The sequence below is a fragment of the Nothobranchius furzeri genome, chromosome 12, assembly GCF_043380555.1.
Source record: "Nothobranchius furzeri strain GRZ-AD chromosome 12, NfurGRZ-RIMD1, whole genome shotgun sequence".
In the NCBI taxonomy this organism is placed as follows: domain Eukaryota; kingdom Metazoa; phylum Chordata; class Actinopteri; order Cyprinodontiformes; family Nothobranchiidae; genus Nothobranchius; species Nothobranchius furzeri.
In genome coordinates, this window is record NC_091752.1 from 6,435,898 (window position 1) to 6,448,566 (window position 12,669).

The window sequence follows — 12,669 nt, forward strand, 5'->3', positions numbered from 1 at the left end:
CTGTAAATATGGTGTCCCTACTTCGCGGATTTTCACCTATCACGGCCAGGTCTGGAATGCATCTACCGCAATAAACGAGGGATCACTGTATGTCTTAAAAATGTGACTCAATGTAATACAAGTGACAGCCCCATCTAGTGGACAACTTTTGTTTCAGCACATACCTGTACTACTTGTAATTATCATCCATTTATTATTATTTAGGTGAAATCCTCAATATGTTGTGATATTGATTTAAGGCCATATCGCCCAGCCCTAATCTCACCGCAGATTGGATAACAACAACGTGGCTCTACCACTGACTTGCAATGTGGATGTTCCATAAATAACACAATCTTGGAGGAGCTCTGCTGTGCGGTGGAGTTGCTAATGCTAATGGTTAGCTTCTACTAGCCTCTATGTTAATGCTTCAGGTCTTAAGGCTCAATTTTTGAGTGAATTCGAATTTTTTTACGTGGTTGGATAACTGAAATTTGTCAGCAAACACTGCACTGCAAACGGTTCATGACCCCAAGGCGGTCCGCGTGCACAGAAGAAAAGAGGTCACTCTGAGAGTGCTCAGTGAAGTTGGAACCAGGAGATGAACCGGCAGTTCATCTACAGTTCAGCCACAATTTGCCGTGGCCTCTTAGGGGTACAGGAAATAACTTTTACTGGCTTTCAAATCAATCAATCAATCAATCAAAATTTTATTTATGAAGCGCTTTTCATACAAATGCAGCTCAAAGCGCTTTACAATATTAAAAACAACCAGACAGCAGTCGGTTTCCCACCCATCCCACACAGATTCACAGAAGACTTGTGGCTTTGGTTCTTCAAACAACTCTGGAGCTTTTTGCCTGCTGGTATTGAATTACAAATGCCGCCGCTGCAGCGTTAGCTCGCCACAGACTCTGCAACCTCACGCGCTCACTGGTTAAACAGTAACTACGTCCATCTTTGACCATTTTGAAAGGAGAAAAGCGGACCCCCCCCCCCCCACCCAGCCGAGAAAGAAATTTGTTTCAGTGTAACCATCCTTCCAATATGATTGAAACGTCTGACTGTTATGTGATTATCTCATTGTAGAATTCTTACTTATTGCTCCTTTAATGCAACAGTGCTACCAGCTGCACCACCAAACAGCCGCTTAAAAATCATCTCAGAAAAACGCGTTGCAGACCATCTCAGTGTGATTCCAACTCAAAGTTTGTGGTTTTTTATTGGTTGCTGTGAGATTCATGCAGCTTTAATCAGGAAGTACAGAAAACAGCTGATTTGTCTCAAAGCCTCCCTTTTTCTTTACAGTTTTCAGCAGCTGATACGTGTTTTTCCGTGGGCTCAATAGATTTGGCACATGAGCGCTGATGAATCTCATCAGTTTAATGTGTTTATGCTCGCTAAGCCTTAAAAAGCCCATTGATGTTCAATGAAGTGCTGCAAAGTTAGCTAATTTCCCCCTGGTCGTCTCTGCAGCTCCTCTCTGGGTCTGCTGATTCCCAATAACATAATGCACTCTGCTTCCTGTGGAAGACGGAGGCCATGCCCTGTCTCACCAATTTGTGTTACGGCGTACAGAACGGCTTTGACACAAATACAGTCTGCTCAGATATTTCTGAGGTTTTTTTCCGCCTTTAATTCAACCCATGACTCTTCCTTCAGTTCTTTTTTCAACTTTTTCCCCAGTAAGTGATTTAGCCTTATCGTAGCACTCCTACTTCATCTGCCTCATATTCCAACCACCCATGATGGCTGCCTATATGACAGCCAAGAACCAGTATTAATTAAAATGTCACACCTCCGAATCAATACTGTAAAACAGTTTAAACACAACTCGTGGCCGCCGCTGCCGTGATAAGTGCTGGTGGCTGACAGGTAAGGAAGGAGATGGGAGAGAATGGTGTGATGGAATTATCCCAGGAGAACATTCAATAACATTAAAATGTATGACCTCAAGTGTTACTTCATTGCTCACAATAGAAAATTATCCATGCTGTCATGTAGTGTGCTGCACTAAACTGACAGATCCGTAAGTCAATAACAACGAGCGCGGATGCTAGTGCTGTGAACCTTCATAGGTTTCTTCTGTTTTTATTTTTTTTTGTCTTTCGCAAATACGAAATTCTGTTTTCAAATAATGATTAATTTCAAATGAGAAAATCTACCCAGAACAACCTGGTCCTGTGTGAAAAAGTAGTTGAACCTTGAACTTGGTACCTAACATCCTTGGCGCTGATGAGTTTATACAAAAGAGGAAACTCCATCTGCCCAAAGAGAAGCTAACACAGAAGAACAAGAATTTCAGTACCCTCCTCATCCACTCGGGGCTGGCTCCAGAAAGGAGTATGTTTCAATTGAGCTTGGGGAGTTGACGTCACTTCTCCCGCATGCAACAGTTCAAATCGAAACGGTGCCATCTTGGCAGGCAGAAGGCCGCAGCTGGGCTATTTGTTATTGTCAGAAAACTCAATCAAATGGGAAATATGGTAGATTCCTGTTGTGCCCCAGGATGCCAGAACAGACGCGGACGACATAAGGAATGAGCCATCTACAGGATTCCCCAAGATCCGGAGCGCCGCAAACGTTGGATCATTGTAATAAAACGCGCTAGTGACCGGGCTAAAATGAAGCTGTGGGATCCCGAGAGTAAAGGTTTTTGCTTATGCAGCGACCACTTCACATCAGGTACTTAAACCAATGTTTCCTCAACTGCGTATGGTATTTATTTTAAATGCTTTTTTCACGATTCTTAGTGGGCTTCCTAAACTTATTTTGGTGTGGCTTTTTCTGTCTTATTACTCATAGCAGTAAGTAAACATCACGTAAAAAAAAGCACTTTGGATTGCTATTATCTGTCTCACCGAGACGGATCTCAGACAGATCCTGAGACGCTCCTGCCTGACATATTTATTTTATTCACGGAAAAAAATCAGACTAGTGATTTCTCTTGGCGTTCAGTTTATACATTCAAACAGCACAGCACTCTATTTAAACTACTTACATGTAAATCTATGTTATTTGTCCATCCATCCATCCATCCATCCATTTTCATCCGCTTATCCGGAGTCGGGTTGCGGGGGCTGTAGCCTAAGTTGAGAGGCCCAGACTTCCATCTCCCCAGCCACTTGGGCCAGCTCCTCCGGGGAAATCCCAAGGCGTTCCCTGGCCAGGTCCGGTAAGAGGCCCGCTCTGACAGCTTCTGGCGTTTTAAAAAAGTATCCCAGGGGCACGGTAAGGGTTGGAGATGTTTAGTCTATTTAATTTCTGACTATATAAAACGATTTGTTTGGTTTTAAAGTGTGAAGTAAACTCCAACGAAGTAAAATCCAAGCTGATCCCGCTCATTTTGTTTACCTTTGTTGCCTGCCAACATGGCGTCTACTCTCTGAGAGTCACGTGACTTCCGGAGCTCCATTAAAACACCTTCACAGCAGAAATAAACACGTTTACAGCCTGGTACAAGAAAACATTTATATGTCAGGTTTACCATCATGACAACTCTGAGGGGGTGAACTTTTCTGTAACTCATCCGTTTAGATGTAATTAAAGCTTGACATTATGAATAATTAGGGGTGTGTTCTTTTGATTGACATGTGCCAGATGAGCTATCAGCACTAGTGGTTAGTCCTCCTGCTTGCTCCAGGGAAGGCCTCAGTCTCAGCCTCACATTTAAAGTGTTACAGCTTAGAAGTTAGAGGGTAGCAGAGTCGCTCTAAACCGTGGTTTTCTGGCTAAAAGTGCCTGCCAATCTCCGTTAGCTTCGGCTAGCTCAGTTAGCTTGTAGCAACATTGGTTCACAGTTTGATAGGTGTCAATCATCTGTCCCCACCCTCACAGTCCTGCTCTCAGCTACACTTTGCCTTTTCCGGGAGTGACGAGACGCGACCAAGATGGCGGTGGTGGGAACCGCCTGTTGGGCTTCAGTTCAGCTCTTCAGAAACTAACAGGTGATGGCATGGAGTGTTCATCCATATTATACATACAGTCAGTGATCATATCTTCGAAAGGAATTTTGTCACACCTTTATACAGAATAGTTCCATTCATCCACATTGGAGGGACTCCCAGCCTCAACGGTCTGTTGAAGGTCAAAGGTTCTCATTCATTTTTATGTGATAGAGCCTATGATTAAATTCTGATGTTAACCCAGATCTGGACGAGTGAGGGAGTAGAGGGAGGTGGAGTGTACAGTCGGTAAAGACGGCTCTCCCTTGCCCTGCCTCCAAAACGCCTCCATCTAAAAGGCTAGGATATCCAGAGTTATCTCTGTAGTAGTGATGTGTCGGTTACGAACAAACCGGCTCTAAAAGCCGGCTCTTTTAAGTGAACGACGGAAGCCGGCTCGTCAGTGGGAGCCGTCCCCTCCCCTACCCCCTCCCCTCTTGCTTTGGTGAAAGCTACAGGTAATTGGTCAACATGTGTAACTGCATGTCCAGACTGTCCACACACAGAGCAGTAGGGGCGGGGAAGAGGGAGGATCAGACTCAGATGCACAGCAGAGCACATGCGGGCGGAAGGAGACGAGAGGGGATGAGGAGGAGGAAAAAGGCGAGAGAGAGAGAGAGAGAGAGAGAGAGAGAGAGAGTGACAAAGACGGTGAGAAAATGAGCGCCAGCAGTCGGAAAGTGGAGATTTCTTAAAGTGTTCAGTTATTAAATCCATAGAAATTATAAATATTAGACATATTGTAATTTTTACATTAGTAAATAATTTTACATATAGTTTTGCATTATTTTGGTTATAAATGTACTCAACGCAACAGAAAATCTGAGGAGCCACTTGGGAGTCGAAAGAGCCGGCTCTTTTTGGTGAGCTGAGCCAAAAGAACCGACTCTCTAAAAAGAGCCGGAACTCCCATCACTACTCTGTAGTTATGCTGCTATAGGCTTAGACTGCATTGTAATAAATCGTAGGCCAGAATAACTTAAAAACTAAAGTTCAACAGCTGCCTTAAAAATGTGAGTCATTTCTACTTTAATTTTAATATGAATTATTTGAAATGGTGTTATCAAAACGGCAGCTGTCATGCCAATACAGGCAATCAGTGAAGCAGGAAGCTAACAACACTGAAAATTGATGGCCAACTCACACCTCATACACAACACAAGGAGCTGAGTCCTGAGCATTTAGTGAGAACTACAACTTTATATAGTGTAGTGGAATGAAACGGCACAACGTTCTTATTCGCGACCGGCCTCCTCACTTTCGGTGCCAACATGACAACAACAAATAACTCCTCCTTTGGAACACTAAACAAAGCAAAAACTAAGAACAACACTTAGACTTAGACTTAGTTCCTCCGGCGCCTACTGGCGCATTGGGCGCAAAGTAATCGCCAGCGAGCTCTGTCGGCCGCGACGGCCTCGGCTTCATCCCATGACAGGTTTACGGCACGTAGGTCTTCGATAAAAGTTCTGCGCCATGTGATTTTCGGCCGTCCTTGTTTCCGTTTTCCGCGTCCTGGGGTCCACAGCATGGCCACTTTTGGTATGCGTGTTTGAGCCATTCGTAGCACATGGCCCCCAAACCGAAACCGTCGCTCTGCAACGACCTCAGCGAGTTGGCGTGTTCTCGTTTGGTGGTGGATCGCTTCATTCGTGATGTGGTCGAGGTAGGAAATGTGAAGGATGCGCCTGAGGCATCGTTGTTGGAACGCATTGAGGCGCTGTGTGATGGCCGCTGTCGACCTCCATGTCTCGCTCCCGTATATGGCGGTTGGAATGACGATCGTGTTGAATAGGCGGATTTTTGTTTGTAGCCCGATGGACCCAGACGCCCAGACTGGCTGTAGCCGCCGGAACACTGCCGCTGCCTTTCCAATGCGACGTCGCGGTCCGTGCCACCATCTGATGTGACTATGCTTCCCAACACAACACAACCGCCCACAATAAATGTGCATAAACACCTCAAATTAGAACAAAATAACTAAGAACATGACTACCCACAATGCACCTCACCCACTGCAGCTTTTACAGTTGGCAGGATAAATTTTAATCTATAAATTGCAGTTTTAAGTTGACTGAAGCACGAGAATGAGGAAAACATAATCATTTGTTGAAATAACAAGCAATTTTAAGTTTTCAAAATCAAAACACACAAATTTGAGTTTAACAATTAAAACTTAACAGGGAGACAGGTGGAATAGGAAAAATAAATTGAAACAACTTTTTGAGGCTGTCGTTTTTTTACAGTGTGTGTGTGCGTGCGTGCGTGTGTGTGTGTGTCTGTGTGCAGGGACGTAGCACAAAATTCTGGGCCCTAGGTACAAGTCTTCTAGGTGGGCCCCCATGCTCATTTACTTAATATCTCTCTTACACATTTTTTGTCATGCTATAAGACAAGATAATAAATATGATCTTAGTTTAACCTCTATATTGAGCAAATACAAATGCCAGCATAATAAAAGTGAAATGCCCAGACTTCACATATAATTTTTATTTGCCGACAATGTGTTCAAACAAAAATCCTGGAATTTATTTTCCAGTAAATGCCCACTGATGGGTCTTCATGTTAGCAAAATCACTTATGAGATCTTTAAAGTCCAATCCTTTGGCTAATTGGCTTTCAATAGAAAGAAGAGCTAGGCTGTTCAGTCTATCCTGGGACATTGTTGATCTCAAATAATTTTTCACCAGTTTCAGTTTGCTAAAAGCCCGTTCACCCCCAGCAACAGTCACAGGTAGTGTGCAAAATATCCTCAGTCCAATACAAACTTCTCCAAAAATGCTCTGTAATTGCATCCTGTATAGATGGCATTAAGCAGCTCAAGAGGAGACCGAATGTGTGGAAATGTGGCACCATATATTGTTCTCAGGTGTATCATCTCATTCTCAAATTCAGCTGTGAGATCCTTGTAATGTTTTCTCATCAGTGCCTGGCATGATATCTTCATCTGCTCTTCAGTCATGCCTGTCATGGTTCATGATGTTAAGCTTTGCTAATACTGATATGTATTGATATATTAAATACATATGACATGAAATAAACCAGGTTCTCTCTGTGAATGTAATGTACTCTAAATTTTATAATCCCTGCATTATCAGCCAAATTATAAGATTGTCCGTTTTCAAGATCAAATATAAAGAAATTTAAAATAGGCTTAAAATATCTAACCAAGTCAATAACAATCCTCTAACACCAGTGTCATCATGCTATATGAAAAACAGTGGCAGCTTCTCATTCCTGAGATTACCACGAATCCATCGATACCAAGTTTGTCCTGGTCCATGACTGGGAAGGAGCTGAAATATCCACACAGAGTGAACCTGTTTTTACAGCGAGGTCTGCGAATTAATTGGCGGCGGCCGCCCGCGATAATAATTCTGATTAATGTATATATATTAATTAGTGTTTTCACTGATAACACTAATTAATTTATATTTGATCTTGATGGTGAAACTAAAGGCGTTTAACACTGAACACCTAACATGAATGCAGCTTCTGAGAGCTAGCTAATATCAGCTAAAACTGTGTTCTGCTGCTGCTCACCTTCCTTCTTGAAAACCCTAGTCAATACTTGCTTCTGTTCAATTAACTTTTTCTCCTTCTTTTCTTTTCTGGAAGCCAGATTTCCCTTTCTTGGGAAAAGACATGACTGACTCTCCTGCCTCCAGCTCTGGCTGTCGGCATCTGCGATGTCTCATAGCTGTACATGCGGCAGTGCAGCCCCTGGCCGCAGGTGTGGACTAAACCACTTTGCACATTTTTAAGGGGTGATAGATGCCTCAGAGATTATTCAGTTATTATTTTTAAGGCGAAATTCTGTTTCTTAACCTCTTTATCCAGGTAAAGGGAAGTTTATTAAGACATTAAGTAAGTTGGGGGAAAATAAACAACAATAAAACGTTTTTATTCAAAGCTGTCTCAGGGCCCCTCCCTGCAGTGGGCCCTGGGTAAACGGTAAACGGTCCATAATGGTGGGCCAATCATAGTGCACTATGCGTAGTGCACGAGTGAACAAATCACAGAGCTTTATCCGCTTTGTGGGCCAATCAGGGTGCTCTATATGCCTGGTGGGTGGATGATGCAACAGAGTGAAACAAGAGTATGTCACATTGATTGTCCAGTGGAATGCGGAGATCATTTGAAAGACTACGGTAGAACCCGCCCCACAACCGAGAGCCGTCAATGGAGTGTGGCCAGACTAAATAATACATTTATTTAGTCTGGCTTGCCAGGCTAGCTGGGTTCCTTATATAGGAAACTTTTTGCTGATTGGCTTAATGAACTGGGGTTTCATTTATAAAACATTGCGTAGAATCTGTACTAAAACCGTACTTAAGCTCAGCAAAAAAAATGTACTTAAGTCAAGTAGGTTTGTGATCTGTCAAACATGGAGTACACACAGCTGCACGCAATCTCCGCTTCATAAATCGGAAACTATCTAGAAAGGTTCTCAGTTGCATTTTAGTCACATCTCGCCCTCACCACGCCCACTTACTGCCATAAATAGTCAATGCTAAGTGCCTTGTGGACCTCATGCATATACATAAGCCGTCTTATTGCAGCGTTTCGATCACGACCGCAGATCAAGGAAGTGCTATTTCACAAGCAGAAGTTGAGGTACTTGTGGGTGAGGTGGAGAAATGAAAGGAAGTGCTTTTGCAAAACAAATAAGAGAAAATCCACGGAGTGGCACAGCGCTGCTGAAGCCGTCAATGTTGTGAGTTCTTCAGAGAGATCTGTGGCGGATATGAAAGAAATAGTCCGATCAGGATTCGATCCCCAGACTCTCAGGTGAGTCACGCTAACCAGTCATCCAAACAGAGATCTCCCCTGTTCAAGTAGCCAGGGCGCATGATCAATCGGGTCACAGTGACAGGACACTTGTAAGTTGCTTTGGACAAAAGTGTCTGCTAAATACATAAACATAAACATAAGGACACACACACTGTCACAGACGCATGACATTCTGTCTCAATCTGACCCTCTGCTGATATTCTGCATTCCGTATTCTGCTCTTCAGGCTGTGTGTGTGTGTATGTGTGTGCGTGCACGTGCACATGTGTGTGTGCGTGTGTGCGCACGTGTGTGTGTGCGCGTGTGTGTGCGTGTGGGGGGTCTTGTTCTGTGTGAAAACGAAGCAGTACCAGTGATAATGCTGCAGGATTTCATAATTGTATCTTCTCAGCAGCAGCGCTGCAGGTGCTCTCCATGTCAAACATGTGCGTAAGCCAGGTCCTTAGTCAACCTAAAGTTGCGCACATTTTTCCGCCAAGTTTTCTTTCATAAATCCCAAAGTTTGCGTGGAAAGTTGCTTACGCAGTTTTCCGACCCCGTTTTGTGTGTAAGCAAGCTTGATAAATGAGACCCCAGACCTGTAGTGGATGTTTACTATGTGAAGGGCCGTGAGACGACTCTTGTCGTGATTTGGTGCTATATAAATAAACTTGAATTGAATTGAATTCAGGATGTTCTGCTAGAGAGCACAATTCATGGTTCCATCAGTTGTCCTGAAGCAGCAGAGCAGCCCCAGACCATCACACTGTCACCACCATGTCTGACTGTTGCTATGGTGATGTTTCAGTGTTTGTTTGACTCCAGATTGAATGGAACACACACCTTCCAGAAAGTTCTGCTTTTCTGTTGTCATGCCACAGCATATTTACCCAGAATTCATGATGCATTCTTTGTTGCTTTTTGAGATCGTTTAGCCTACTTCATGTTGTCAGACAGGTTCTGCTGTAGAGATTAATAATCTACAGGTCTGGGTTTGGCAGGTGGAACTGAACTCAGATTTCTAAATAATGCGTTTAATTACAGCTAATTAATCATTTGACAATGGGGGAAATAACTTTTACACACAGGTCCAGGTTTGCTTGCAGGGGCGGCGTTAGGCCCGGCTACTTGGGCTGAAGCCCCGGATGTTTCATGAAAAGCCCTGGATCTAAATCGTGGAAGTAACATGCAGTACCAAAGTCCAACAGAGAGGGCGCAGCTGGCAGTAGTTTGTATACAGCCTGCCTGAGCCTCCACCACTGAAGAAGAAGCCCTTCAGCAGCCGGCTTCTTCTACACTCTCTGTCTGAAACGCATGAGTGAAGATGGACATAAGGACGTTTTTTAGACAAAAAGTACAACGACAGAACCCCAGCTTTGATGAGACTGGTGCTGACTCAGGTTTGTGAGTCTTATTTGAAAATATTTGTTGTGCTGCTGGTTTGCCTAAAGTTAGCTTACTATCAGGTAAAGTTGTTGAAGAAAGAAAGGGAATATTTACCATCAACTCACACTAAACACTAACAGGAACAATACTCTGCCCTGAATACGCTTAATATGTAGCTTCAGATTAAAAATTATGTGGTACAAGACATGTATGATGTTGACTAGTGCGTGTCACGTGTCTGTGCGCGCGTGCGTGCGTTAAGCCCCGGATCTTCTTCAGTCCTAAATCTGCCCCTGTATGCTTGGATAGTTTTGTTCCAGAAATTTAGAAAAATCCCTTGAAAAGAGCATGTTTCACTCACTCAGGTTATTTTTGTCTGACATTCTTTGTCTGAACAGAAGGAATCTGAACAGGTCAAATACTTTTTCACAGCATTGTGAATTTCTGCAACCATTCTGGCAAACGCTAGTTCAGAACTTTGCGAGCAGCGCGTGTTCACACGCGGCGGGACGGCGTTCAAAAAGCAGCGCTCAGACTCCGGATAAAATGAAACAAATTCTGTCAGAGTAAATATGGTTTAATAAATGAATTAGCTTCATAAATAATGGCTGTAATGACATTTTAGGGGACAATAAGCCAGAGCATTGTCAGGAAATAGTTGATGTATGAGTTTCATGCCTCAGCGGTTCCTCAAAATGAATGGGCTTGAGAAGATAGCAGGGGCCTCCAACCAGCCTATTCCCTCGAATTATCTACTTGTTGTCAATTTGCACAGTGGAATTACACATGCAAATTGAACTACCTGCACAAACACCACTTGGAGATGATAAAAACAAATTAACAAAGGCTATAGAAGGAGGATTTATTTCACTGGCTAACCCAGGTCAAGCAATACATGTATTTTACGATTGTGTGTACCCAATTTTGCTGTAATTATATCAGCAAATTATTCTTTGTAATCTTATTTTTTCCTCCTTAAACACATAATTAACTTACCTCGTATCCTCACAATAATAATAATAATAAAAAACTTGGCTTTGCGTCGGAGTAACACGGTTTAATCTGATTTGGGGGTTAATTTTTGTCACCTCTCTGCAGAAACTCAGAGGAAGGTGAGACACGAGCAGTTTAGAGGCGTTGTTTAGTGTAAAGGAGCCACGCAAATCTACATAACCAAAGCCACAATGTTAAAATATATATAATCACCTCTTAACATCATCCCTCATGCTGGAGAGGAAATTAGGAGTCCCCAGACCTCCGCGTTTGCTATTAGATATCTCATTTACTTTGTACACACAGTGCTAATCTCCACTAATGAATTCTGCCACACCAAGCGAGATCGAGATGACTTAAAATTATTATCACTTCCACAGATTTGCCTTTCCTCATTTGAGGCTCAATTTAGCTGGCTCGCAGAAACAGTCTGTCACAGTAAGATACTAATAATTAGGGTTTTAGGATGATTAGTTTATCTCTGTGCTCTTACAGTCCTGCCTCTTATCCGCCATGCCCAAAACTTAATAAGAGGCTCTAAGTTTTAAAAAAGCAAACTCCAAATTACCAAGAAATGACAGAAATAATGAACTGGAGCACGTGTCTGGAGAGGAGGAGGGGCAGGGGTGCGGGACACAGGGAGAGACATGGACGGGGAGGATGCTGAGGGACATTAATCCAAGTGTGAAATAGAACACAAAGCCTGGTAATCAATAAGAAAACGATTTAGGCCTGCAAAGCCAGAATTATTTAGTATTAATAGGACTTTGTGGCTCTCGTTTACCTTCAGCCAGCGATACGCCGCTAAACACGGCAGAAAATGTAATTAAAGTCACAACAACGACGAGTAAGAGACGCTAGTTAATGGCTGCGTGTTTCGGAGAATGTTTTACTCGTTTCAGATGACGTTCAACATAGCACCAGTCTTAGAGACCTACTTCATTTTGCAGCGCCTTCACATAAGAGAACAGGGCATTTCTGTTTCTTAGACTTTAGGGCCAGAAAACAAGTTTTATGTGTCAAAAATGTTTTTAATATGTATAAATATATGTAACGAACTAAAAACACTCAACTTTACGGGAATGTGTACTTTGTGAAGAGCCTTGAGACGACTCTTGTTGTATAGAAATAAACTGAAATGAACTGATAAGGAGAGTCTTTTATGTTTTAAACGTTCGTGACAATTAAATAAAAACAACAGGAATATTTATTTGAACAATAATGGGTACAAAAGTTTAGTAATAATAATATTATCATATTTTTATGTTAAAAGTTATGTTTGGGGTTTGGATTATTATACTTTCTTTAACCAAACATTCATATATATATATATATATATATATATATATATATATATATATATATATATATATATGTGTGTGTGTGTGTGTGTGTGTGTGTGTGTGTGTGTATATGTGTGTATATATAGACACACACACACACATATATATATATATATATATATATATATATATATATATGTATATATATATGTGTGTGTGTGTGTGTGTGTGTGTAATATATATACACACACACACACATATATATATATACACACATATATATATTTATATATATATACATATATATATAT